General features: G+C 41.8%; 1 long non-coding RNA gene across 1 annotated transcript; it reads left to right on the top strand.

Annotated features, from left to right (window-relative positions):
- Positions 1-878: 878 nt before the first annotated feature.
- LOC149972524 (uncharacterized) lies at positions 879-24,641 on the top strand. Its single transcript, XR_016490976.1, has 2 exons — positions 879-6,687; positions 20,275-24,641. It is a non-coding gene; the product is annotated as an uncharacterized LOC149972524 (long non-coding RNA).
- The last annotated feature ends 1,850 nt before the right edge of the window (positions 24,642-26,491 follow it).

The following is a 26,491-nucleotide window of genomic DNA, read 5'->3' as shown; positions in this document are numbered from 1 at the left end:
GCACAGTTTATTCGTTCCACTAAGAACATTTGCTCATGGGGGTCTTTCTGTTAGCTAACATTAAAGGTGAGGTATGAGGGTCTTGTTTAGTGCCAGTGCTATTTGAGCTTTACATGACGGATGGTGACAGCAAATGCAATTAGGAAGCAGAGAGCACTTTCCTTCTCAAAGCACAAAGCACTGCTGCATTTTCTGCAAATATGCTTGACAAGAGGTATAGGATACCAAAAAGAACAAACAGTTAGGTTCTGAACAAACAGAGTAAAAACTCAAACGAACAACTAGAAAAGCTCAGACCAAGTTTATTCACCCACCCATACAACTACAAAGACATAGCATGATTCAACAAGCACATATATTTGTGACCTCCTACTAGGAGAGGTCAACTCCTTACACACCTAGACTGCCAATACATCTCTGTTGCTAAGCAGGAACTTAATTGGTTCCTCTCACTTGTGTAGTCATGGCCTTGCCTGATGCTAAAACCTTTGAGGGCGTGGAAATGTATGTGTGTGAGACAGGACACTGTAGTAGGAGGGTCGTTGTGGTGGCCCCTCTGGCCCCCCTCTCAGAGGTTTCTTTTCACTTCATCTGTTGACTTGATCTCAAGCCGAATTCTTTGTGCCTCCCTAATTCCTTCCTTATCAGGAACTGAAACAAGACTTTTTCCCTTTGCCTCTGTCCTTAGGAGCAGAATATGAACTTCTTGCACTTCCCCTTGTCTCAGTCAGTAACTTTCTATACACCACATTCCTATCTACCCTTGATTGACCCCCAATAAATACATTCCTTATACATGTAAAGTAATCAATAAGTTATAGCATGGTAACTAGAATTAGTATATTTCAAGTAAAATCCAACAAAAAAAGGAGAAACATGGTAAAAGTGGCCAATAATAGAAAACATTATAGTTCCTTAACCCTAAAAGCACTAATATACAGTACAGTCTTTATTAGCTTAAATGCCCAAACTGTGGTCATTTTTCTCTTAATTTCTCTTGTATCACAAATTAATGGTTTAAATTACCCAAAATAAACATTACATTTTAGCGTTTCCACACATTCTGTGATACTCAGATGCTGAGAAATTGTCTATTGAGCTAATCTTCAGCCTGGTCTCATAGACTAGGCGTAATAGGGAAATGAAAATAAGAGACACTCAAATTAGTATGATATGCTACAGTTGGTAGAGCTGCCCACTCTCACGCACTGGCCATGATGCATTCATTTGACCCTCTTCTAACGCTCTCACGGCACACCTTTTATACACTATATATACAAAGTATATGGACACCCCTTCAAATTAGTCGATTCTGCTATTTCAGCCACAGCAGTTGCTGACAGGGGTATGAAGTCGAGCACACGGCCATGCAATCTCCATAGACAAACATTGGCAGTAGAATGGCCTTACTGAAGAGGTCCGTGACTTTCAAATTGGCACCGTCATAGGATGCAACCTTTCCAAATAGTCAGTTTGTCAAATTTCTGCCCAGTTAGACCTGCCCCAGGCAACTGTAAGTCCTGTTATTGTGAAGTAAAAACATCTAGGAGCATCAACGGTTCAGCCGCGAAGTGGTAGGCAACACAAGCTCAAAGAACGGGACCGGTGAGTGCTGAAGTGCGTAGCGCGCTAATATCGACTGCCTGTAGAAGCAACCTCAGCACAATTGTTCGTTGCGAGCTTCATGAAATGGGTTTCCGTGTTCGAGCAGCGTGAAGCTCGTTGCCATTGGACTCTGGAGCAGGGGGATGGATCACGCTTCACCATCTGACTGTCCAACGGGCGAATTTGGGTTTGGCAGATGCCAGGAGAACACTACCTGCCCCAATGCATAGTGCAAACTGTAAAGTTTGGTGGAGGAGGAATAATGGTCTGGGGCTGTTTTTCATGGATCGGGCAAGGCCCCTTTGTTCCAGTGAAGGGAAATCTAAATGTTACAGCATATAATGACATTCTACACAATTCTGTGCTTCCAACTTTGTGGCAAAGGTTTGGTGAAGGCCCTTTCTTGTTTCAGCCTGACAATGCCCCCTTGCACAAAGCGAGGTCCATACAGACATTGTTTGTGTGATTGGTGTGGAACAACTTGACTGGCCTGCACAGAGCTCTGACCTCAACCCCATCGAACACCTTTGGGATGAATTGGAACGCCAACTGTGAGCCAGGCCTAATTGCCCGACATCAGTGTCCAACCTCACCAATGCTCTTGTTGCTGAATGGAAACAAGTCCCATCAGCAATGTTCCAACATAATAGTGGAAAGCCTTCCCAGAAGAGGGAAGTTATATGGGGGCTGTTATAGGAGCAAAGGTGGGATCAACTTCCTATTAATGCGCATGATTTGTGAATGAAATGTTCGACGAGCAGGTGTAGGATAGAATAGTATATGTACAGCAATAGATTAATAGGATGGCCTTGACTAGAATACAGTATATGCATATGAAATGGGTAAAACAGTATGTCAACATTATTAAAGGGACCAGTGTTCCATTATTAAAGTGACCAGTGATCCATGTCTATGGACATGGGGCTGCAGCCTCTAAGGCGTAGGGTTGAGTAACGGGTGGTAGCCGGCTAGGGACAGCGACTAAGTTCAGGGCAGGGTACTTGGTGTAGGCCGGCTAGTGATGGCTATTTAACAGTCTGATGGCCTTGAGATATAAACTTTTTTTCAGTCTCTTGGTACCAGCTTTGATGCACCTGTACTGACCTAGCGAGATGAACAGGCAGCGGCTCGGGTGGCTGAGGTCCTTGATGATCTTCTTGGCCTTCCTGTGACACTGGGTGCTGTAGATATCCTGGAGGGCAGGCAGTGTATCCCTAGTGACCTGTTGGGCAGACTGCACCACCTTCTGGAGAGCCCTGCGGTTGCGGACGATGCAGTTGCCATACCAGGCGGTGATACAGCCCAACAGGATGCTCTCAGTGTTGCATCTGCAAAATTTGTAAGGGTCTTAGGTGACACATAAAATTTATTCAGCCTCCCGAGTTTAAGGAGGCGCTGTTGAGCCTTCTTTACAACACTGTCTCTGTGGGTGGACCATTTCAGATTGTCAACGATGTGTATGCTGAGGAACTTGAGGCTTTTCATCTTCTACAGTGTGGCCCCGTCAATGTGGATGGGGGCATGCTCCCTCTGCTGTCTCCTGAAGTCCACAATCAGCTCCTTCATTTGGTTAACGTTGTGGGTTAGGTTATTTTCCTGGCAACACACCGCTAGGGCTGCCCCCTCCCTTTTGACTGTCTCGTCATTGTTGGTAATCAAGCCTACCATTGTTGTGTCGTCTGCAAACTTGATGATTGAGTTGGAGGTGTGTGTGGCCACGCAGGGTGAACAGAGGGTACAGGAGGGGGCTGAGCACGTACCCTTGTTGGGCACCTGTGTAGAGGATCAGCGTAGTGGAGGTGTTGCCTACCTTGTCAGAAAGTCCAGGAACCAGTTGCACAGGGCTGGTATCAGACTCAGGGGCCCGAGTGTAATGATAAGCTTGGAGGGTACTACGGTGTAGTCAATGAACAGTATATTCCAATGTAATCAAGATTAAAATTATGTTGTTGTGAAATACAATCTGTTTGGGGTAGCCTAAAGGTTAGAGCGGTGGACTAGTAACCAGAGGGTTGCAAGTTCAAACCCCCAAGCTGACAAGGTACAAATCTGTCATTCTGCCCCTGAACAGGGAGTTAATCCACTGTTCCTAGGCTGTCATTGAAAATAAGAATTTGTTCTTAACTGATTTGCCTACTTAAATAAAATTGTGTACAAATGATTCATAATTATGCAAGTAGTAGGAATTCATTTGACAAAGCTTTCTGCGGGACGGTTGAGCTAACGCAGGCTAATGTGATTAGCATGAGGTTGTAAGTAACAAAATATTCTCACAGGACATAGACATATCTCTAACTGCACTGTGACAAATTTATTTTATTTGTATATCTTCAAAAGCTGTCAACTGCATTGTCCATTTCCCATATGAGTAGGCTCATGTATTAGGCTAGGTCAAATATAGGGTTAAGGAGCAGTTTCGTGGACACAGATTACTCCTAGTCCTGTACTAGAAATGATTTTGAGTGGAGATTTTCCAAGGATCTTGCTTTTTAGTCCCGGACTAGGCTTAATCTGTGTCCGGAAAAACCTCCCCATAAGGTTTAAATGAGTGGAATGTGATGATGTCTTACATCCCAACCCATCCTATCAGAGCTCAGGATACGACCCAGATGCAGACAGTTCGAATCATATAAGTTTATTACGAAACAGGGAGCAGGCAAATAGGAGTACATAAAAACACACTGGTAGGCTTGATGAGACAAGACAAACTGGCAACAGACGAACAGAAAACACAGGTGTAAATGCACAGGGGATAATGGGGAAAATGGGAGACACCTGGGGGGTGGAGACAAGCACAAGACAGGTGAAACAAATCAGGGTGTGACACCATCCAATATGAGTACATCTGTTGTTTTAGTACAGTAGATGAACAATGCTACAGTACTCTAGCATTATTCAAGCTGTGTATGCTAAAAAGCCTTGTTAGTGCATAGGTAAAATTAGCTTCATACAAAAGCTAATATTTTACTTTGAAATGTAGTTTTTTGTATTAATAAACTCGTACATTCAGCAACTATTTAGCAAGAGAAAGGAGCTGATTGTGGACAACAGGAAAAGGAGGGCCGAACATGCCCCCATTCACATCCACAGGGCTGTAGTGGAGCGGGTCGAGAGTTTCAAGTTCCTTGGTGTCCGCACCACAAACAAGCTATCATTATCCAAACACACCAAGACAGTCGTGAAGAGGGCACAACAACGCCTTTTCACCCTCAGGAGACTGAAAAGATTTGCTATGGGTCCCCAGATCCTCAGAAAGTTCTACAGCTAAACCAACGAAAGCGTCACCGCCTGGTATAGCAACTGCTCGGTATCCGACTGTAAGACGTTACAGAGGGTAGTGCGTATGGCCCAGTACATCACTGGGGCCAAGCTTCCTGCCATCCAGGACCTATATACATGAGGTGACAGAAGAAAGCCCCCCAACATTGTCAAAGACTCCAGTCACCCAAGTCATAGACTCCACTCTCAACTAACGCGCGGCAAGCGGTACCGGAGCACCAAGTCTAGGTCCAAAAGGCTCCTTAACAGCTTCTACCCCCAAGCCACAAGACTGCTGAACAATTAATCAAATGACCACCTGGACTATTTACATCGACCCCCCTTTTGTTTTTACACTGCTGATACTCGCTGTTCATTATCTATGCATAGTCACTTTACCCTTACCTACAAATTACCTCGGCTAACCTGTACCCTCACACATTGACCCTGCGTAAAGGTGTTGTGTTACCTTAGTTTATTTATTAATTAATTCCTTAATGTTCTATTTCTTGAACTGCATTGTTGGTTAAGGGCTTGTAAGTAAGCATTTCACGGAAAGGTCTACACCTGTTGTATTCGGCCGTTGTGACAATTAACATTTGATTTAATTTGATTTTAGTATTCTGTGTACAGATGGGCAAGATAATCTACACACAATAAACATTTACTAATATTTAAAACTTTAAAACTTACTGTGTTGACCTGGAAAGAGATAACAGCAGATAATAGCTCATTATGTCATTTCGCTTGGGTAATGATGCTACAGGAGAATGGTAGCCTAGTGGTTAGCCTAGTGGTTAGAGCATTGGACTAGTAACTGGAAGGTTGCAAGTTCAAACCCCAGAGCAAGTTCAAACCGCTGTCGTTCTGCCCCTGAACAGGCAGTTAACCCACTGTTCCTAGGCCGTCATTGAAAATAAGAATTTATTCTCAACTGCCTAGTAAAATATTTAAAAAATTGTGTAGGGCTGTTAGAGTAATTCTGCTGGCTCTCCTTTTACTTTGTTTATTTTCCCGAAGGTGCAGTCAAAAACTGTCCTTAATGTTTCGTATAGTCAGTGTATATTTCCACACTATGAAGTTGGAATAATACGGTGAAATTGTTCAACTGCTGATTATGCCCTTTTAGTGTAAGAGCTGTTTGAAAAGGCTGTCTGAAATTTCTGTCTTAATTTCTGTCCTTAATATGTTTTGTACCCTCAGTGTATATTTCCAAACTATAAGGTTGTAGTAAAATGTTGATAATGCCCTTTCAGTGTAAGAGCTGTTTGAAAGGGCTGCTGGAAATTTGGTGACATCACCAGACAGTAAATTAGTTAATAGACCAATAAGAAAGACAGTTCCAAACCCCTAGCTCCGCTAAAACCATTGACAAGTTTGTGCCGTTTTCAAGAGATTGTTAAGTAAATGTTAACTATTAGGTTGTAATCTTGAAGAGCATAGTCAGAATTCTATATTTTTTGTATTATTCCATGCTAAACAATTGCACACATTTAGTTATATCATTAGAGTTATACAGCAAGTAAATGCATGCTTTTCTGTAAACATCAATTGATCATGTCATTTCAGATACGGGAGGGTAGCCTCATGATATCTAAATATCGGTCACCATTAATTTGATATTTGAGTGATATAAAATAAAAGTGAACTATGCCTGTGTCACGCCCTGATCTGTGTCACGCCCTGATCCATGGAACCGGATTCGCCGGAGGCTCCAGACCTTAGATCGTTGCCAGAGAAACCTGACCGCAGATCGTCACCGGAGACTCCGGACCGCAAACCGTCGCTGGAGACTGCGGGCCATGGATCATCACTGGATGCTGGGTACGTAGAGCTGGCACAGGACGCACCGGGCTGGAGAGATGCACTGGAGGCCTGGTGCGTGGAGCCGGCCCAGGATATACTGGGCCGTGGAGACGCACCGGAGGTCTGGAGCACAGAGCTGGCACAACCCGTTCTGGCTGGATACTCACTTTAGCCCGGCAAGTGTGGGGCGCTGGCACAGGACGCACTGGGCTGTGAAGGCTCACTGGAGGCATAGTGCATAGAGCCGGTGCAGGATATAATGGGCCGTGGAGGCGGACTGGAGGTCTGGAGCGTAGAGCTGGCACAACGCGTCCTGGCTGGATGCTCACCCTAGCCCGGCAACTGCGGGGCGCTGGCACAGGACGCACTGGGCTGTGAAGGCGCACTGGAGACACGGTACGTAGAACCGCATAACATGGTGCCTGAATGGTGACACACGCCCCAGGGCGAGTGGCCAGATGCGTGAAGCCAGTGCACATGATACCGGACTGGTGTCACGCTCCTCAGCACGCCCGCTCTGCAGCGCTCTCAACGCCAGCACCTCTCTCCGGAATCTTGCGTCGAGCTCCTCACTCAACTCCCTGACTGGCTCTGGTTCACCCCTCACCCCACTCTGTGTGCCCCCCCCAAAAAATGTTGGGGCTGCCTCTCGTGCTTGCATCATGTCCTAGATTTCTGGTCTCGTCGCTGTTCCTCTCTCGCTGCCTCCGCCTGCTTCCATGGCAGGGTCTTGTCCTCTGCCATTACCTCCTCCCAGGTCCAGGATGTCCTCCACTCCTGGGCATGCTGCTTGGTCACTTGGTGGTGGGATCTTCTGTTACATCCGTCATTAGGAGAGAAGGTGCAGCGTGGTAGGCGTACATTTTTTCTTTATTTTCAAATGATACCAAAAAACAACAAAACATGAACGGACGTAAAGTTCTGCAGGGCTAGACAGTTACTGTGCAAAAACAAGATCCCATAAACTCAGGTGAAAAACAAGCTGCCTAAGTATGATTCCCAATCAGAGACAACGAACCATACCCGGCCAACAACAAAATAAAAAAACTAGAATGCCCACCCAATTCACACCCTGCCAAATAGAGAAATAAAAAGGCTCTCTAAGGTCAAGGCGTGACAGTACTGTTAGCTGATAATGTTTACTTTGCAAGCTACCAGTGGAATCGTTGTACAGTTGGCTAAACATAGCTGTAAGTAGAAATAATGTACTTTTTTCCCAACCAACATAGGCTTTACATAGTGAAGGCCTACATTGTTTTTACATTAAATCAAATCAAGCTTTATTTATATAGCACATTCCAGACATGAATGCAACACTTTGCACTTCACAGCAAAAAAAAAAAAAAAAAAACCATGAAAATAAAAACAGAAAGATTTACTTCACAAAAAACATAGGAGGATAAATAACGAATAACAATAAAATACAAAAAAAAGCTAAGCTAAAAGGGTGTGATTTAAGATATACTGTATCTTAAATATGTCCAAAGTTTTGCCATCTTTAGGTTCTCTGGCAGGCTATTCCAGAGGCAGAGGATATAATAACTAAAGGCTGCCTCTCGGTCCTAGGCTTTGGGATAGTTAAAAGGCCAGTGCCAGAGGACCTGAGGGACCTACTGGGTACATTAACTCAAATGCATGCCTGTGATGTATTGGGGTGTACAATCATGGATTGATTTAAAAACCAATAGACGAATCTCAAAATTAATTCTAAAACTCATAGGCATCCAGTGTAATGTGTGTTCATTTTATATGTTTTGTAGTTGATCAATGGCTTTATTGGGTAGACCAGACAGGAGAGCATTACAGTGGTCAAGCCTGCTTGGAATAAAAGCATGGATCAGCCTGAGATAGAAACGGATGCACCTTGGCAATGTTCCTCAAGTGATAAAAAGCTATTTTGGTCACATTCCTAATGTGTGATTCGAAATTGAGTTCAGAATCTAAAATGACACCTAGGTTTTTATCCTGGTGTTTCATCTTTATTGCCCTGAATTAAAATGTGTGGCCAGACTCTCTCTCTCTGTGCTCTCTCTCTCTGGGCTTTGGCTCAGCACTCAGTTAGGAAGTTGTGAGCCATCTAAGTATTTAAATCACTAATGCAGTCTAATAATTTATATGTGGAGCTAAAAACCTCTGGTGACACAGAACTGTAAAGCTGTGTATCATCTGCGTAGCAGTGATACTCAATGCCTTGAGATAATGCTGCCAAGAGGTAACATATATAAACTGAACAGTACCGGAACCAAAATCGAACATTGTCTAATGCCAGATATTATATATATTATGTTATCTTCGCCAAGGGTGACAAAAAACTCCCGATCGGTTAAATAGGCCTTAAACTAATTTAGAACTGGACCAGAGAGGCCAGCCCACCTTTCCAGTCTGTCCAAAAGGACTGTATATGGTCGAACAGATAGCTGTTTGGCATCTGTGTTGGCTCTAAAATGATTTACCAATTTAACTAAGGCTGTCTCTTTGCTGTGCTATTTGCTGTGGTGGGCATGAAAACCTGATTGGATGTTTTTTTTTAAATACAGTTGGCACTTAAAAAATCATTTAGCTGTTTGAAAACCAATTTCTCCAGAATTTTGCTTAAGAATGGAAGGTTGGAGCAAAATTGCTAAAAGCTGAAGAATCTAGATTACTTTTCTTCAGAAGGGGTTCCACCATAGCAATTTTTAGTGCAGTGGGGAAAGTGCCTGTGAACAGGGAGTGATTAACAAGAGCTTTCAATTCTTCTTATGCAATTAAAAACAGTTTTGAAGAAGGTGGTGGGGATAAGATTGAGAAGATAGGTTTAAGTTGTGATATCACTTTCCATAGCATATCTGTGTCAACTAGGGAAAATAACTCCATAGTGCCTTTGCGTGGTAGGCTAGGGCACATATCAAACTTCTCATCAGGTCTTGCTTGACTGATACCCAGCCTAATGTTTGCTATCTTATCTCTGAAAGGAGATAGTATTTAACAGGCAATCAATCAATTAGAGAGAAAAGCACTCTCTAATTATTCTGATTATTAGTAATCAACCTGGCATTTCAAATTACCTTGTTGTCTGTATATGCCAAGTTACTCTCTCGGAATATCATAATGGACCTTCAACTTTTACTTTCTCCACTTCTGCTTTGCCTTCTGCAATTTATCTTTAATTGATTTGGTTCCTAACTCATCCAAGGGGCTCTCTGTTTGGAATTAGGCCTTTTCAACCTTACTGGAGCATAGCCGTCATTCTAAATAAGAATTTGTTCTTAACTGACTTGCCTAGTTAAATCAAAAATGTAAATAAATGGCATCAATGGTTGCCCTTGATTTGCTATTAAAGTTATCAATTAAATCATCACAAAAGGAAGGCAGAATAGGAGATGGTATATATTTTTTAAATTATGCATTCAGTAATGACTCCAGCCACCCTAGTCATATACTGTTCTCTCTGCTACCGCACAGCAAGCAGTACTGGAGCATCAAGTCCAGGTCCAAAAGGCTTCTTAACAGCTTCTACACCCAAGGATACTTGGACTATTTGCATTGCCCCCCCCCCACATGCAATCAAATTTGCGCTCAGTAATGAGGTCATTCACAAGAAAGGTTTTACTAGAAATTGAATAACAACCAAATTATTAAAGTTATAACCACGTTTTCTGACAGCCCCCAATCTATCAGAATGGTATGAACTCACTAGAAGCCAGAGTTAGAGGAATACAAATTAGTTTACACACAATAGACATAGTGCCATTTCAATGCGTGTTGATATGCTTTCCAAGTCCTCTGTTGCTTCTCCTAATAGGGAGGACTGGAGCACTACCAGACCTTGTCCGTCAATCTCTAAAACAGTTGGCGATGTTGCTGAAAATGATCCTGGAACCCCTGCGGTTATGGTGAATCCCATCTCTTTTTAAAAGTGCCAGTTGCTCCCACAGAAAATCAACGTTGTCACAAAGATACTTCAGGTACTCTTTTAGGGCAGCGAATCGGCTGACACGTTCCGAACTCCTTCAATAGCACCGGACGGGTCCAGCGATAATTGTTATCTTCCTTGTGCTAGTGAGCGTGTTTAAAAAATATTAGTCCCCCCTTAGATCGCCTAAAGCGAAGGTTGTTAAATCCTATGTGAGTGACGATGGTGTCAATATTGGAGTAGTTGGCCAGAACGGTGGGCAAGAGGGAGTTGGTGTTATGAACATGGGCTCCTGGGTGACAGCGGACCTTTGTCGGTCCACAGACTGTAGGCAGGCTAAAATCTCTCACCACAATGATGGTGGTCGTGATGAAATCCGCTGTTGTTTGGGGTTTTAGTCTGGGTTTCTGTATAGCTCTTTGTGACATCGACTGATGTAAAAAGGGCTTTATAAATACATTTGATTGATTGATTGAAGTCTCTGAATGTCCTTGAGTGGCCCAGCCAGAGACCGGACTTGAACCCAATCGTACATCTCTGGAAAGACCTGAAAATAGCTGCGCAGTGAGACTCCCCATCCAACTTGACAGAGCTTGAGAGGATCTGCAGAGACAAATGGGAGAAACTCTCCAAATACAGGTGTGCCAAGCTTGGTCAGGGAGGTGACCAAGAACCCGATGGTCACTCTGACAGAGCTCCAGAGTTTCTCATACCCAAGAATAATAAGCACAACCAAAGGTGATTCAACAAAGTCCTGAGTAAAGGGTCTGAATAGTTATGTAAATTCTTATTCTTATTATGGGGTATTGTGTGTAGATTGATGAGGGGAAAAAACAATTGTATAAATTGTTCAATAAGTCTGCAATCAAACAAAATGTGGAAAAAGTCCAGGGATCTGAATACTTTCCGAAGGCACTGTATGTGCACACTGCTCACAGGCACACACACACAGTTGGAGTGGATCCATCCAGTCCAGCGGCTCTTGTTGACTAGCTCTGTTCCCCATGGGATCCCACATCATTACAGAACTGATGTGTCCTCTGGTATCTCATCACCACAGCTGGTCCAGGGTCTGAATAGTTATGTAAATGTGATATTTCATTTTTTTTATTATATACATTAGCAAAAACCTGTTTTTGCTTTGGAATTATTGGGTACTGTGTTTAGATTGATGAGTAATTTTTTTATTTAAATCCATTTTAGAATAAGGCTGTAACGTGACAAAATGTGGACAAAATCAAGGGGTGTGAATACTGAATGCACTGTATATATGTCGGTGTCGTATATTTAAAAATCATCAATTACCCTCAAAAATTAAAATATACTAGATTGAGTCATCATATTAAATGTCAAACTAATACAGTGATGACAAACAGTTTGATCAAGTAATAAGATAATTTCTGTGTAATTTTCAAACATACCCCATCAGTCAAGAAATGTCAAAGTCTCCTCTGATCCTTTCAGCTCTGTAGTGGGGTATGAATTTACTATTGATTAAGTCATATACTCATCTGCTGAGTATTTTTTAACCATTTATAATCCACAGAAGGTTATAAATTATAGATAATAGATATATAATGCATATTAGAGAATGAGTGATGAAAAAAAAAATGGGACCCTGCTCCTGACTGATTTATGGCCCAGGCTTATTTAATTGAGTGTCTCTGATTACTGTACAAAAATAACTTTTCAACCATGTAGGATGAACAGTGAGGCTGACCTCACTCCTTTAAGGTAGAAACTTAAGGTTGTTTCACCAGTTACACTAAACATATTTTCCAAATACTTCTGAAATAGCATGTGCTCCATTTCTAATAGACAAGTGTTATCAACCTTTTATTGCAGTGGGCTAAATCAGGGTTCTTGGTAGTCTTAAATAAATCTTCTTTGAAGCAAAAGTATACACCTCACACACATGGTTTTGGACTTAAAAAAAAGAAATCTGTACCATGTCCGATATAGAGTTTAAATGTATTCAATTACGAGTTTGCATCCCAATATTACACTTTATATACATCACAGAAGACTGAAATATAACACAACTGTTTGACACAGATCACAGGATTTTCATCGTAAAAAAAATGGGCTTTTTGGCCATTGACTGCAGGAAAGGGCTACAAGGTGTTCAGCAGTTTCACACTTCCAGGGTTTTTCAGGTTTAACACTTGTTAAAAAAATACTCATCAGATGAGTATATGACTTAGTGTAACTGGTGAAACAACCTTTTTCAGGTTTAACACTTGTCTCACACATCAGCAGCAGGTGACAGCTTGGAGGTGCCCCTAGCCTCTACTCTGTCATTATGGGTGAAAAAGTAGGCTTGTTCAACAGGGTCAGGGAACACAGACCATCCCCAGTCTGGCCCAGCATCAATTGTGTACTAATTCAGTCAGAGACAGGCTGGTGTCCCACTGTGATGTAGAGTGTCTTTCAGACATCTCTTCTCAACCCCCTGTGGCTGATGGGACTTCCCTAGCCCTGGACCATGTAGAGGGCCAATGAAATGTATGTGTAGAGAGCGGGTGAGAGGTTGAGGTGTATTTGGGGTGTTATTGTAAAAATGGTGGCCATCTGTGCAAATTAATGTTAATGTGGTGAGGTGAAGTACAGTATGTTTTCACTGTCGAGCTAAGCAAATAATTTAATTGTCCAAAGAGCCAATCAGATGAGAGTCTGAATCACATGAGACTATTTCATATAATAGCCATATATAATAACTTCGGGAGTAGTTATTGGTTGAAACTAAATCCCTGTCTTTGTTTCAGTTGGCATCAGAAGTATGTTAAAAGGAAGATCTGAGAATTGCAGAAAGCAGTGAGCCCGCGGCAACGGCCATTCAAATTGAAACAATTACTCCTACTGCTGTGTTGACTCTAAAGGGTGGCATTGAGCTCTCACTTCTGTATGTTCAATTCCTTTCTGTAAAAACTTCTGTGTTAGCTGCAGGATAATTAAGGTATGAATAAGGTATGAGTAATATGATAACTGAACATTAATGATAAACTAATGGTTGGTTTGGAATCATTCCATAGTTTAAATATTGGCGCAGACAGACATGGCAGCTCTGTTTCTAGCTCCTAAGCAAGTTTGCAGTCATTTCTTACACTATTAGCCCAGAACGTTTTTTTGGTGTTATTACATACATCCGGAAATAACTTTTGTATATCAGAGCGGCGGTAAGTCACCAACAAAACAAAGAATAAGGACACGACTGTGAAGCTGACTCGGGCTATACAGGCCACTAACAAAGACAACTACCCACAACTAAGGTGGAAAAACAGGCTGCCTAAGTATAATTCCCAATCAGAGACAACGATAGACAGCTGTCCCTGATTGAGAACCATAGCCTGCCAAAACATAGAAACAGCAAACATAGAAATAAAGAAACTAGAATGCCCACCCGAGTCACACACTGGCCTAACCAAAATAGAGAATAAAAGCCTCTCTATGGCCAGGGCGTGACAGTACCCCCCCACCAAAGGTGCGGACTCCGGCCGCAAATCCTGACTCTATAGGGGAGGGTCCGGGTGGGCATCTACTTCGGTGGCGGCTCCGGTGCGGGACGCAGACCCCGCTCCACCTCTGGCTCCCCCCACTTTGGTGTTTAACAGGATTTTTGAATGACTACCTCGTCTCTGTACCACACACATACAATATCTGTAAGGTCCCTCAGTTGAGCAGTCAGTTTCAAACACAGATTCAACCACAAAGACCAGGGAGGTTTTCCAATGCCTCGCAAAGAAGGGTACCTATTGGTAAAAAATGACTATAGATTTGATGCACGAAACAGACTGCAAAAATATTTGGCACTGTAAATGGTCTAATTTAAATGAGGAAGGATTATAATTGTTTTTTCAAATCATACCAATCATATGAGAGAGATATTTGAAACAACGTTTTGACCCTCAGGTTTCCATTCCAAATGTGTTTGTGAATGAAGACCCTAAACCCAATGCAGTAGGAATTGGAGTCACTATCATTCTCTGCTATTTTATGTCCATTTAAAATGTACAAATCGGATGTGGACACATTCAAAATTATACATGCCACAGTGGCATTGCAATGAAACATGATTGAGTGTACACATTAGTCAACATTCACAGTACAGTTCCTGTGGGGTCTTATTGTTCCTGGAAGAGGGCTTACATGTGGCCTATTTGGTCACTTGGGGCTACATCATCTGTTTGGAGAGGCAGAGGGTCACAGGACTCATGCTTAGTTCAGGAGCCTTGGGTTGACCTGTGGTTTTCAAAAACACAAGATGTGTGTAAGATCAGCTCAACAAGAAAATGATGAACTTTGGTATTATAATGAAGAACAAAGTAGAAAAACATCAGTAAAACACTGAACATCAGCAAACCACCTCACAGGAAATATTTGCTAAAATTGTGAACCCTGCATTGATTTGAGAGGCCTCATTTATCAACCATGCGTACATTTCTTACTAAACTTTGGTGTACGGTAGAGATTCTAGGATTTGCGTGCACCCCAATTTATTGGGATTTGTCAAAGTGTCGCACGCAACATACTGTTTACGCATGTTTTCATTGATAAATCAGAGCCATAATAGCCTTATTTGTGCTTTGTGAACGAGTGCTAGAACCCTCCTTGAAAACACCCCCCATTCATCTTTTATGTTAACAGAAAAGCACCTGATTTGCTGCATGATTTGGAAATATTGGACCTGGGCTATTTCCGTTTCTAAATTAAAAGGGAATAGCAAATTTGATCACATTTCTGTAGAGGTGTGGGCATAATGTTTTAATATTTTGCAGTGACTCTTCCAAACAAAAAATGCATGCCAAATAGTGAGTGCCAAACACTGGCTGCGCATTCTGCAAGATTGATTGTCCTTTTGAACATTGTAAAAGTAAATGCTACAGTCCACACTTCTTAGAATTATAGTTTATTAATAACTTTTCATGTTCAAAATCGTGCATTCGCCTCAAACAATAGTGTAGTATCTTGAGTAGACCAACATATAATTGGAGAACACAGGATGTAATCTTTACTTGTTATTTAGTAGGAACTGATTTACACCACTATCTATCATGGAGACCAATACTCAACTAACTCTCTCTATTGCTCACAGAAGAGTTACCAACCTAGGACCGGTGATAGCACCGCCTATTGGTTTGATGAGCCAGCATCATTTATCACTCTATAACAAATAGCATGGTATTCTTTCACTGTAATTGCTACTGTAAATTGGACAGTGCAGTTAGATTAACAAGAATTTAAGCTTTCTACCAATATCAGATATGTCTATGTCCTGGGAAATGTTCTTGTCACTTACAACCTCATGCTAATCGCATTAGCCTACATTAGCTCAACCGTCCCGTGGACGGAACACTGACCCCGAATAAGTTTTAACTGACTTGCCTAGTTAAATAAAGTTTAAATAAAAACTAAATGTCCTGCCTTTGTATAGGCTCTGAGATTAAATAGGCAATAACGTCTCGCTGCTATCGACAGCAATACCATAGCCTCCCATAATTTCAAATATTTTACATAAGCTACGTATTTACTGAGTTGGCAGAATGTTTTAATCTTTAGTAGTAATATATGCTGTACCTGGAAAAGGACTGTGTCAGTTTTCTCTGAAAAAGAAAGCCATGGCAAATTATCATGGACCTGCAGCAGATCTTTTGATTCAACAAAGTTTTGCATCGACTTTTCCCCCACCTACTATAAATATGATGGACTCCTAGAAGCCATAACAGACTGCCTGCAAATTCTGAAACATTGCAGAGTAGGCTACTCAAAAAAAATGCAATTACAGTACTTAGAGTACTTACAGTGCTATTTCTCGTGTGTCTTTGTTCTGCTTGACTTTATGTATTTTTTTATAATATCACTGATATTCATTACTGCATTGTTGGGAAAGAGCAAGCAAGAAAGGCCTTTCACTGTGCACTTGACAATACAAACTTGAAACTTGATACATAGGCCTACTTCAATGTAAAATATCAGCTGTTAAATTTGACTGTATACAGGTATTATAAACCCCACTGCCTATGATGTTGCAAAACTTGAAATACATATAGCCTATCTATTTACTAGGCTACTAGGTCCAATTAAATGAGAGATGCGCATGGTAATTTATTGTATGGCTCCTTCGGGAATATGAACTCATCATGGCCAGAAAAGGTGAGGAATATATTCTGCAATCATTGCAATCAACTTAATTATAAGTTTCAAGTTTTAATGTCACATGCACAGGTACAGTGAAATGCCTTTTCTTGCAAGCTCTCACGCCAACAATGCAGTAATCAATAACAATGTAATACTAAAAATAACAAGGTAGAACATAAACACACAACATATAAACATAAGAAATAAGAAGAAAATTATAAAGTAAGTAAGCATACTATATACAGAGTCAATTCCAGTAGCATATTTACAATGTGCAGGGATATGGATCAATAGAGGTAGCTATGCATAGACAGGGGTAAGGTGACTCATGATTATGATAAACAGAGTAGCAGCAGCTCATATGATGATTGTACTGTATGTGAGCGGGTGTATGTGGAGTCAGTATAAATGTATGCGCATATTGTGTGTGTGTGAGTAAATGATGGCGTGAGAGTTTATATGTGTGTTGGAGTGTCAGTGAGCATAGTGTGTAGGGCCCTGTGAGTGTACATTGAGACAGTGCAATAATAATGAGAAAATATAAAGGTCAACTCAGTATGTGTAGCCATTTACAGTAGTTAGCTATTTACTTAGCTATTTAGCAGTCTTATGGCATGGATATAGAAGAGCTTGTTGGTGTCAGTCTTGATGTACCTGTACCGCTTGCTGTTGAAAGCAGAGAGAATAGTCTGTGGGTTGTTGGAGTCTTTAATGATTTTCCGGGCATTCCTTTCACACCACCTGATATAGAGGTCCTGGATTGCAGGGAGCTCGGCCCCAGTGATGTACTGGGCTGTCCGCAACACCCTCTATAGTGCCATGCGATCGAGGGCGGTGCTATTGCCATACCAAGCAGTGATGCAGCCAGTCAAGATGCTCTCAATGGTACAGTTGTAGACATTTTCGAGGATTTTAAGGGCCCATGCCAAACCTTTTCAACCTCCTGAGGGGGAATAGGAGCTGTCGTGCCTTCTTCATAACTGTGCATGTGTGCACCATTTTCAGTTCTTAGTGATTTGGACACCGAGGAACTTGAAGCTCTCAACCTGCTCCACTGCATCCCCGTTGATGTGGATATCCACGATCAGCTCCTTGTACTTACTGACATTGAGGGGGAGGTTTTTGTTCCAGCCACACACTGCCAGGTCACTGACCTCTTCCCTGCAGGCTGTCTCATCGTCGCCGGTAATCAGGCCTACCACCGTCATGTCATCAACAAACTTGATGATGGCGTTGGAGTCGTGTGTGGCCACACAGTCGTGGATGAACAGGGACTACAGGAGGAGACTAAGCACACGTGGGGCCCCCGTTTTGAGGGTCAGAGTGGCGGGTGATGTTGCCTGTCCTTCTTCTAAACTGACTTGCCTAGTTAAATAAAGGTTATATATCCTGACCACCTGGGGTCGGTCCAGGATCCAGTTGTAGAGGGAGGTGTTCAGTCCCAGGGTCCTAAGCTTGATGATGAGTTTGGAGGGATAATGGCGTTGAACGCTGAGCTGTAATCAATGAACAGCATTCTCACATAGGTATTCCTCTTATCTAAGTGGGTGAGGGCAGTGTTGAGTGCAATTGAGATTGTGTCCTCTATGGATCTGTTGGGACAGTATGTAAATTGGAGTGGGACTAGGGTGTTTGGGACGATGGAGTTGTTATGTGCCATAACCAGCCTCTCAAAGCACTTCATGATTACAGATGAGTGCTACAGGGCGGTAGTCAATGTGGAAAGAAGCCTTAGAATTGTTCAGAACATGAATGATGGTGGTCATCTAAAACATGTGGGGATTACAGGCTGGGACAAGGCGAGGTTGTAAATGACCGTGAATATACCTGCCAGCTGTTCTGCGCATGCTCTGAGAACGTCCCCTGGAATACCATCGGGCCCTGCGGCCTTGTGGATATTGACCTGATTAAAGACTTTACTCACGTTGGCCTTGGAGCGCGAAATCACCAAACCTTCTGGGTCGGTGGCGGCCATCACCCGGAAGGATGTTGTTATTGTGAAAGCGTGCATAATATGCATATCTTTTGTCTGGTAGAGAGGCATCGGTAGGAAGATCACGGCTGTATCTTCCTTTGTAATGGACTGTAGCCCCTGCCACATCGGGCAGACATAGTAGACTGTGTATGATTCCACATTATTCTTTGTCCTCTTTGTCCTCTGACAAATCAACTGGAAATTTCGGTGTTCCTCAAGGTTCCGTTTTAGGACCACTATTGTTTTCACTATATATTTTACCTCTTGGGGATGTCATTCGAAAACATAATGTTAACTTTCACTGCTATGCGGATGACACACAGCTGTACATTTCAATGAAACATGATGAAGCCCCAAAATTGCCCTCACTAGAAGCCTGTGGAAGTGGATGGCTGCAAACTTTCTACTTTTAAACTTGGACAAAACAGAGATGTTTATTCTAGGTCCCAAGAAACAAACCCTGATCTCTCTTTTGATGAACTTTTTTGATGAACATTTTTTGATGAACATATCAAGACTGTTTCAAGGACAGCTTTTTTCCATCTACATAACATTGCAAAAAATCTGAAACTTTCTGTCCAATAATGATGTAGAAAAATTAATCCATGCTTTTGTTACTTCTAGTTAAGACTATGCTCTACTTTCCGACTACCCGGATAAAGTACTAAATAAACTTCAGTTAGTGCTAAATATGGCTGCTAGAATCCTGACTAGAACCAAAAAATGTGATCATATTACTCTAGTGCTACACTGGCTTCCTGTTAAGGCAAGGGCTGATTTCAAGGTTTACTGCTAACCTACAAAGCATTACATGGGCTTGCTCCTATCTATATTTCTGATTTGGTCCTGGTCCTGGTCCTACATACCTACACGTACGCTATGGTCACAAGACGCAGGCATCCTATATGTCCCTAGAATTTCTAAGCAAACAGCTGGAGGCAGGGCTTTCTCCTATAGAGCTCCATTTTTATGGAATGGTCTGCCTACCAATGTGAGAGACGCAGACTCGGTCTCAACCTTTAAGTCTTTACTGAAGACTCATCTCTTCAGTGGGTCATATGATTGAGTGTAGTCTGCCCCAGGAGTGTGAAGGTGAACGGAAAGGCACTGGAGCAAAGAACCGCCCTTGCTGTCTCTGCCTGGCCGGTTCCCCTCTCTCCACTGGGATTCTCTGCCTCTAACCCTATTACAGGGTCTGAGTCACTGGCCTACTGGTGCTCTTTCATGCCATCCCTGTCTGGGTTGCCCCCCCCCTCCCTCTTGGGTTGTGCCGTGGCGGAGATCTTTGTGGGCTATACTCGGCCTTGTCTCAGGATGGTAAGTTGGTGGTTGAAGATATCCCTCTAGTGGTGTGGGGGCTGTGCTTTGGCAAAGTGGGTGGGGTTATATCCTTCCTGTTTGGCCCTGTCCGGGGGTGTCATCGGATGGGGCCACAGTGTCTCCTGACCCCTCCTGTCTCAGCCTCCAGTATTTATGCTGTAGTAGTTTGTGTCCGGGGGCTAGGGTCAATTTGTTATTTCTGGAGTACTTCTCCTGTCTTATCCGGTGTCCTGTGTGAATTTCAGTATGCTCTAATTCTCTCTTTCTTTCTCTCTCTCAGAGGACCTGTGCCCTAGGACCTTGCCTCAGGACTACCTGGCATGATGACTCCTTGCTGTCCCCAGTCCACCTGGCCGTGCTGCTGCTCCAGTTTCAACTGTTCTGCCTGCCGCTATGGAATCCTGACCTGTTCACCGGACTTGCTACCTGTCCCAGAACTGCTGTTTTCAACTCTCTAGAGACAGCAGGAGTGGTAGAGATACTCTTAATGATCGGCTATGAAAAGCCAACTGACATTTACTCCTGAGGTGCTGACTTGCTGCACCCTCGACAACTACTGTGATTATTATTATTTGACCATGCTGGTCATTTATGAACATTTGAACATCTTGGCCATGTTCTGTTATAATCTCCACCCGGCACAGCCAGAAGAGGACTGGCCACCCCACATAGCCTGGTTCCTCTCTAGGTTTCTTCCTAGGTTTTGGCCTTTCTAGGGAGTTTTTCCTAGCCACCGTGCTTCTACACCTGCATTGCTTGCTGTTTGGGGTTTTAGGCTGGGTTTCTATACAGCACTTTGAGATATCAGCTGATGTACGAAGGGCTATATAAATAAATTTGATTTTGATATTGTCCTTTTGCTCGTTTGATGACTCTGTGGAGGCCATAGCCTCAGGGTTGTAGCCCTTTGTGTGATATCCCTATCCTTTAGTTTAGGGCCAACCTCAGTGTTGATAAATGGCTTTTGATTGGGAAAGCAGCGACCCTTAACTGTGGGGACAAAGTCGCTGATTTGTTTCCAACGCGCTCGAGACAGTTGTTGTTGATGAAAAGTCAAACCCCTCCCATGGAGCGAGATAGCTGCCAAAAGGTTGAACGTACGTATCTTTAGGATTGTAAGAAAATTCACACAGAAATGGTTAGGATTGTAAAAAAAGCCTTGCGTGAAACCTGAAACGTAACCTTTAAATTTTTTAAAATGTACAAACCCTATGTTACGACTATGAATGAACATTTATTTACATGTTACTTTACATCTCCCTTTACTCTGTTACAGATCTTTTTTGTATGTACAAACTTTTGTCAGTACTGTGGCATCTGCAAAGGACATGAACTGAACGTAGCTAGTCAATCAAGCAACTCTAGCCCAGACGTTAGTTGCTTTGCAGCTTCCGGTTTCATTTCCAAAATACAAGTCCAGAGCTTGTTTTAGAACGGCATTCGATTACGACCCTATTCCAGTAGATGGCGAAGTATATGCTTGGTCCTTCAGTAAATTATAAAGACACAGAAGAGCCTTGTCTAGAATAACTGCCTGAGCTTCAAATTAGAAAGTAAATATGATTTAGACCAGGCCTATTCCACTATCTAAATATAGCCGCGTATGGCTACTGTGGTGATCATGTAACATAATGAAATCACACTTTTTCCAGTATTTGGGAGCATGGACTGTAGGTCTTATATTAGGCATTTTGATTGTTGTATTTGAGAATGCCAGTCTGTATGTAGACTTGTTATAGCCATTTGCGTTGCACAACCCCACAACGCAGAGGCTATATCCATATCAATAAATGAGACAAAACTAAATATTGATTAAGTCTTGGCTATAATCTGTCCTGAGCAAAATAGCCAATGGCTCCCAAAGAGTCAAGACTATCTATAGGCTAGTCTTATTGCCAGATCTGTTTTTCCCTATCAGCCACCGCATGTGCTTCTTCAAATATTTTGTTTAACATTTATTTAGAGGCTATATATATAGAGGCCTGTGAGCTAGGGCCTCTTTTTAAGGGGCCTATAATAGAAACCGTTATAAATCTCAAAAATAGAGTTCTAAAATATTACCGCAAGACACCAGCACCCAAAATGATAGCCTAACAAGTTGAAGGCCTATTTTTTATTTGGATAGGCCTAAATTAAACATTGAATTATTAAAGTGATAGGCTAAAGAACTTTTGAGAATTTAGATCCTTTTGAATACACACATGGGTTTAAATAAACAAATTAACAAGACTGTTCTATTCACTTTGATTTAGTTCCTAGAGCAACTCAGACATATTACATAATTGATGACATGACTGACTTAATGAAGGATTAATTAAATGTTCAAATATATTGGAATGATGAGTTGCACGCAACATGCATGCTCTGCACTTTATTTGGCTAGTAGGCAAATAGGCCTACATTGGGGTATAATGACTATGGCGGCATGACTCCAGAAGGGCATCTTCTGAGGCTGAGGGGTGCTTTTCTGAATGCCCATTGTGCTGTGGTGCTGCATGGAGAACACAAGCTCTTCAACTGGGCAGCAGTGTTGCGATGGAGGGAATAGCTTATACGGAGACTGCCTAGGATCGCTGCAACAGAGTTATTGTAAAATGTGGGGAAAAGCTTATGCCAGACTTAGCCTACATTTAACCTCTCCCTTGTTCATTTCAAAGTCCATATGTTCATGACCCGATTCATATAAATCATGCCAAATTATTTTTAATTCACATGAACCCTTCCTACAGAATGTGCTTGGGCAATATTTTGAGTGCTTAAATAATTCATTGATTACTATAAACTGGTCTATCTCCACGACATTCCTAGTTGGTCACCAAACATGTTTGTAAAAACTCTAACGATAAAGCCTTGCGTTCCTATTTTCTTTATTCCGTTCGTGCTGTTGGCGGTAGGTGCCCTAGTGTCGGGAAGGCAAAGTGTTCCCATTTTGAAACATTTCATGTGTCTGAAGGTAGAACTTCAGCTACCCGGCAGGCCCAGAGAGCAAATCAAGTGCACCTATAGGCCTACTGCTGGCCAAACAGATAGCTCAGATCACCACAGTTTCCACGAGCCATAGACTGTAAAAATAATTCTTCATTGCACAGCAAAGTTTAAAAAAAAATGTTAACCATGACTAGTGTCACGCCCTGACCTTAGAGCTTTTTATGTCTCTATTTTGGTTTGGTCAGGGTGTGATTTGGGTGGGCATTCTATGTTCATTTTTCTATGTTTTTGTATTACTTTCTTTTGGCCGGGTATGGTTCTCAATCAGGGACAGCTGTCTATCGTTGTCTGTGATTGGGAACCATATTAGGTAGCATTTTCCCACAGGGTTTTTGTGGGTAGTTATTTTCTGTTTTGTGTTTCTCCACCTGACAGGACTGTTTCGGTTTTCGTTCATTCTCTTTGTGATTTTTGTTATTTAGTGTTCAGTTGAAATAAAAAGTAGGAACACGTACCACGCTGCGCTTTGGTCCACACCTTCTTCAACAGACAGTCGTTACAACTAGAGAGTTACTCAACTAATACAGCAAAGCACTGTGGTTTTAGTAAGTTCATGTTTAAGTTGTTATGCAGCACTGTCAACACGTTGTTCAACATCTTTTATAAGCCATAAAATACACTACAACCAGCACTGCAGCGCAGCTGCAATGAATGAGTATAGGAAAGTATTTCAATAAGCTTGTGTTATTAGTGGCTTGTCTCCTTTTTTGAATATGGAGTAACATTTCACTTTATTTGGACACCGGCTTAACAACATGAATTGGTGCATGAGGCAGAAATAATGGAGTGCCACTTGAGTTTTGCCATCAGCTGGAAGACAGTGTCCCCTTTTCTCAGTGGAGGGAGGAAGAGCAGAGGGATGGTGAGTTGCGTGAGAGGCAGTCTTAAAAGCGTCCACATACTTCCTAGCCGAAACAGTTCGGAAGAGTTTGTGCATATATTATGCTGAAATTTTGAAGTTGTTATAGATTTTTTTTAAGGCACATTATATTTTTGCTGAAGTCTGTAGCAGAGGTCTACACCCCTTTGTCAGTGATTGGTCAACAGTAGGGATTCTTTAATGAAGTCTTTGTCATTCAATGAGACGATTAGTTTTCATGCACATGTTTACATTGAGAAATACTGCACCAAACATCTTAGTCGCGCCATTTTACATCTAAGTACTCGTCAAAATGAACGACATATCTTGAGCTATCTTAGATTAATTCAGACTCTTTTGAGGAAGTGTATGTATATTTTTTTTCTTGTTTTTCAAGCGAATGTCCTTTAAGGTGGTATGCAAGCACACTTGTTTGGTGCTCCTAGCTGACTTCGGCTAGCTGCCAGCTGAACTGAAGCATTCTCCCTTGAAACTGACCATCAGATGCAGGCCGTAAGTCCAGTAAAATAAATAAAAGCGCTAATTATTATGCTTACTCAGCTGTGCCTCAAAAGTAATTCAACAAATTATCTATTACAAGTGTGATTATATACATACAGTTTTTAAATATAATTTCAAAATGGTCTGAGAAGAACAACATTGGCAGCCAATTCAATCATAGCCAATATGCAGAGAATGTTTTTGGCATATAGCCTACTACAAACTTCTACAGAACTGTTTTTAATAAATAGGTTGTTGTAAAGGCTTACGTTTTTATTAAAGTCATGTTTACAAACAAATCTGAGCAGTAGATCTCGGCTTGCATTTTGACTCAAAGTGATCTTGACTTAATTAAAGGTTGGTGACCATTGGTCAAGTTTACAGGGCAACAAGCTCGCACAGTCTCATGTCAGAATGAGACATTCATCCATGTCTCACAAACATTACATTTTGAAGTTCTAAACTTCACATTTCGAAGTGTTTAGTTTGGGCATGAACTCCATATCTTCAAGGTTAACTAAAGGCATTAACTCCACTAGGCCACCACATTCAGCATCATATTCAGCAGCATATTTTGCACATAACCTATCACCTGCACATTAAGAGTGGAAACCTTTTCTGTTTGCCTCGTTTAAATTGTTTTGGAATGGTTGCCGTCTATTGCTCTGTTCATATTTGGGAACCCATTGACGGTATCATGGCAACAAAACGATTGACTTCAACCTGTTGTGCGGTGGTGTATGGAAATTGTATTTGTTACTGTTTTGCTGATGATTGCATCTGAAAACATTGGCTCATTGAGTGCTGTGACATGCCAATCAGCAAACTCCTGTTGAAAAGTGCCTGTTCCCAAAAAACAGAGGGTGGATAGCACTTGGATGTGCACCAGAATGGCATGTGCTTGCCTTTTTTAAATCCCCGCAAAGATCCTATACGATTGGTTTTGGGAAGCGATATCTGATCTGTACTTTCTGCAAAAATGTCCCATCTGTCTCTAAAAATGTACTCTCTGTATTTCAACAATGGTGTCACTTTCACTTGTGCCTCTAATTTAACAAATGACTGTACTTTATATGGATTATTATTGTAACAAATGCACTGACATGGTAAAATCTTTACATAGCTTGCATGAATTCACATGATTTAAATATTACCCTCACAATTTCACATATTTTCAACATCTATTTGACCTATTCTATGCTTGACAAGCAGTTCCCTTATTCCACCTCAATTTATGCACATTCTCAAGCAAACGTTCATATTGATAAATCTCTTTTTTTCATGGAAATGATCCCACACATGGTTTACGTACAGTTTTGTGTCTACACATGATTGATAAATGAGGCCCCAGGTCTTTTGACAATTTCACCAAGTCTCCACTTCCTCAGACTGAATTTACTGTCCATTTGTACTTCACAGGCTCTATTTTCAGCTGGCGTTAAGGCAGCACAATTGTCAAAAGCACACTCGTTTCTAATTTTGAGCTGTGAAAGCTGTCATTCTTCTCTTTTCATACCCAAGTGACAGGATTTGTAATTTACCTGTCTTAAAGGAGCTCACTTGCGCTAAGATGGGAAGGGTGACCATATCTGAGGTGTGTCCTTAAAAAACGTGCACCAAAGTACCAACATCTGGCAGTGCTGTAGGGGATATTTAAGACCAACCAAAACCTGGTCTTAGCTGACAGTTGGTTATGTCATGGATGTCAAGTGCAGCCTATCCAGCCATGATGCACAGTGCCCATATGCACATGCTATAACTGAGATGTGGTTGTTGTGACCATAAACTTCAAATTTAGAATTAAAAACCAAGAAATAGCCTCCCCTCTCAATGAAGGCAGTTTTTTTTTGTCCTGCCAAATGCATTTGACAAGTAGTCAAGACTATCAAAGGTTTTGCGTTTACTTTACATCCAATCTATGAGAGCAGGTTGTTTAACCAGCTCCTGTCATTATTTGCGATGTCTGTAAAAAAACAACTCCAAGTAAGCTACAGGTGAAGGCGGAAGTTTGCATACACTTATGTTGGAGTCATTAACTTGTTTTTCAACCACTCCACAAATGTCTTGTTAACAAACTATAGTTTTGGCAGGTCGGTTAGGACATCTACTTTGTGCATGACTCAAGTCATTTTCAAACAATTGTTTAGAG

The sequence above is a fragment of the Oncorhynchus mykiss genome, chromosome 23 (genome assembly GCF_057628025.1).
Source record: "Oncorhynchus mykiss isolate SJ-2025 chromosome 23, ASM5762802v1, whole genome shotgun sequence".
NCBI lineage: Eukaryota > Metazoa > Chordata > Actinopteri > Salmoniformes > Salmonidae > Oncorhynchus > Oncorhynchus mykiss.
This window is presented reverse-complemented; position numbering and strand designations above follow the sequence as displayed.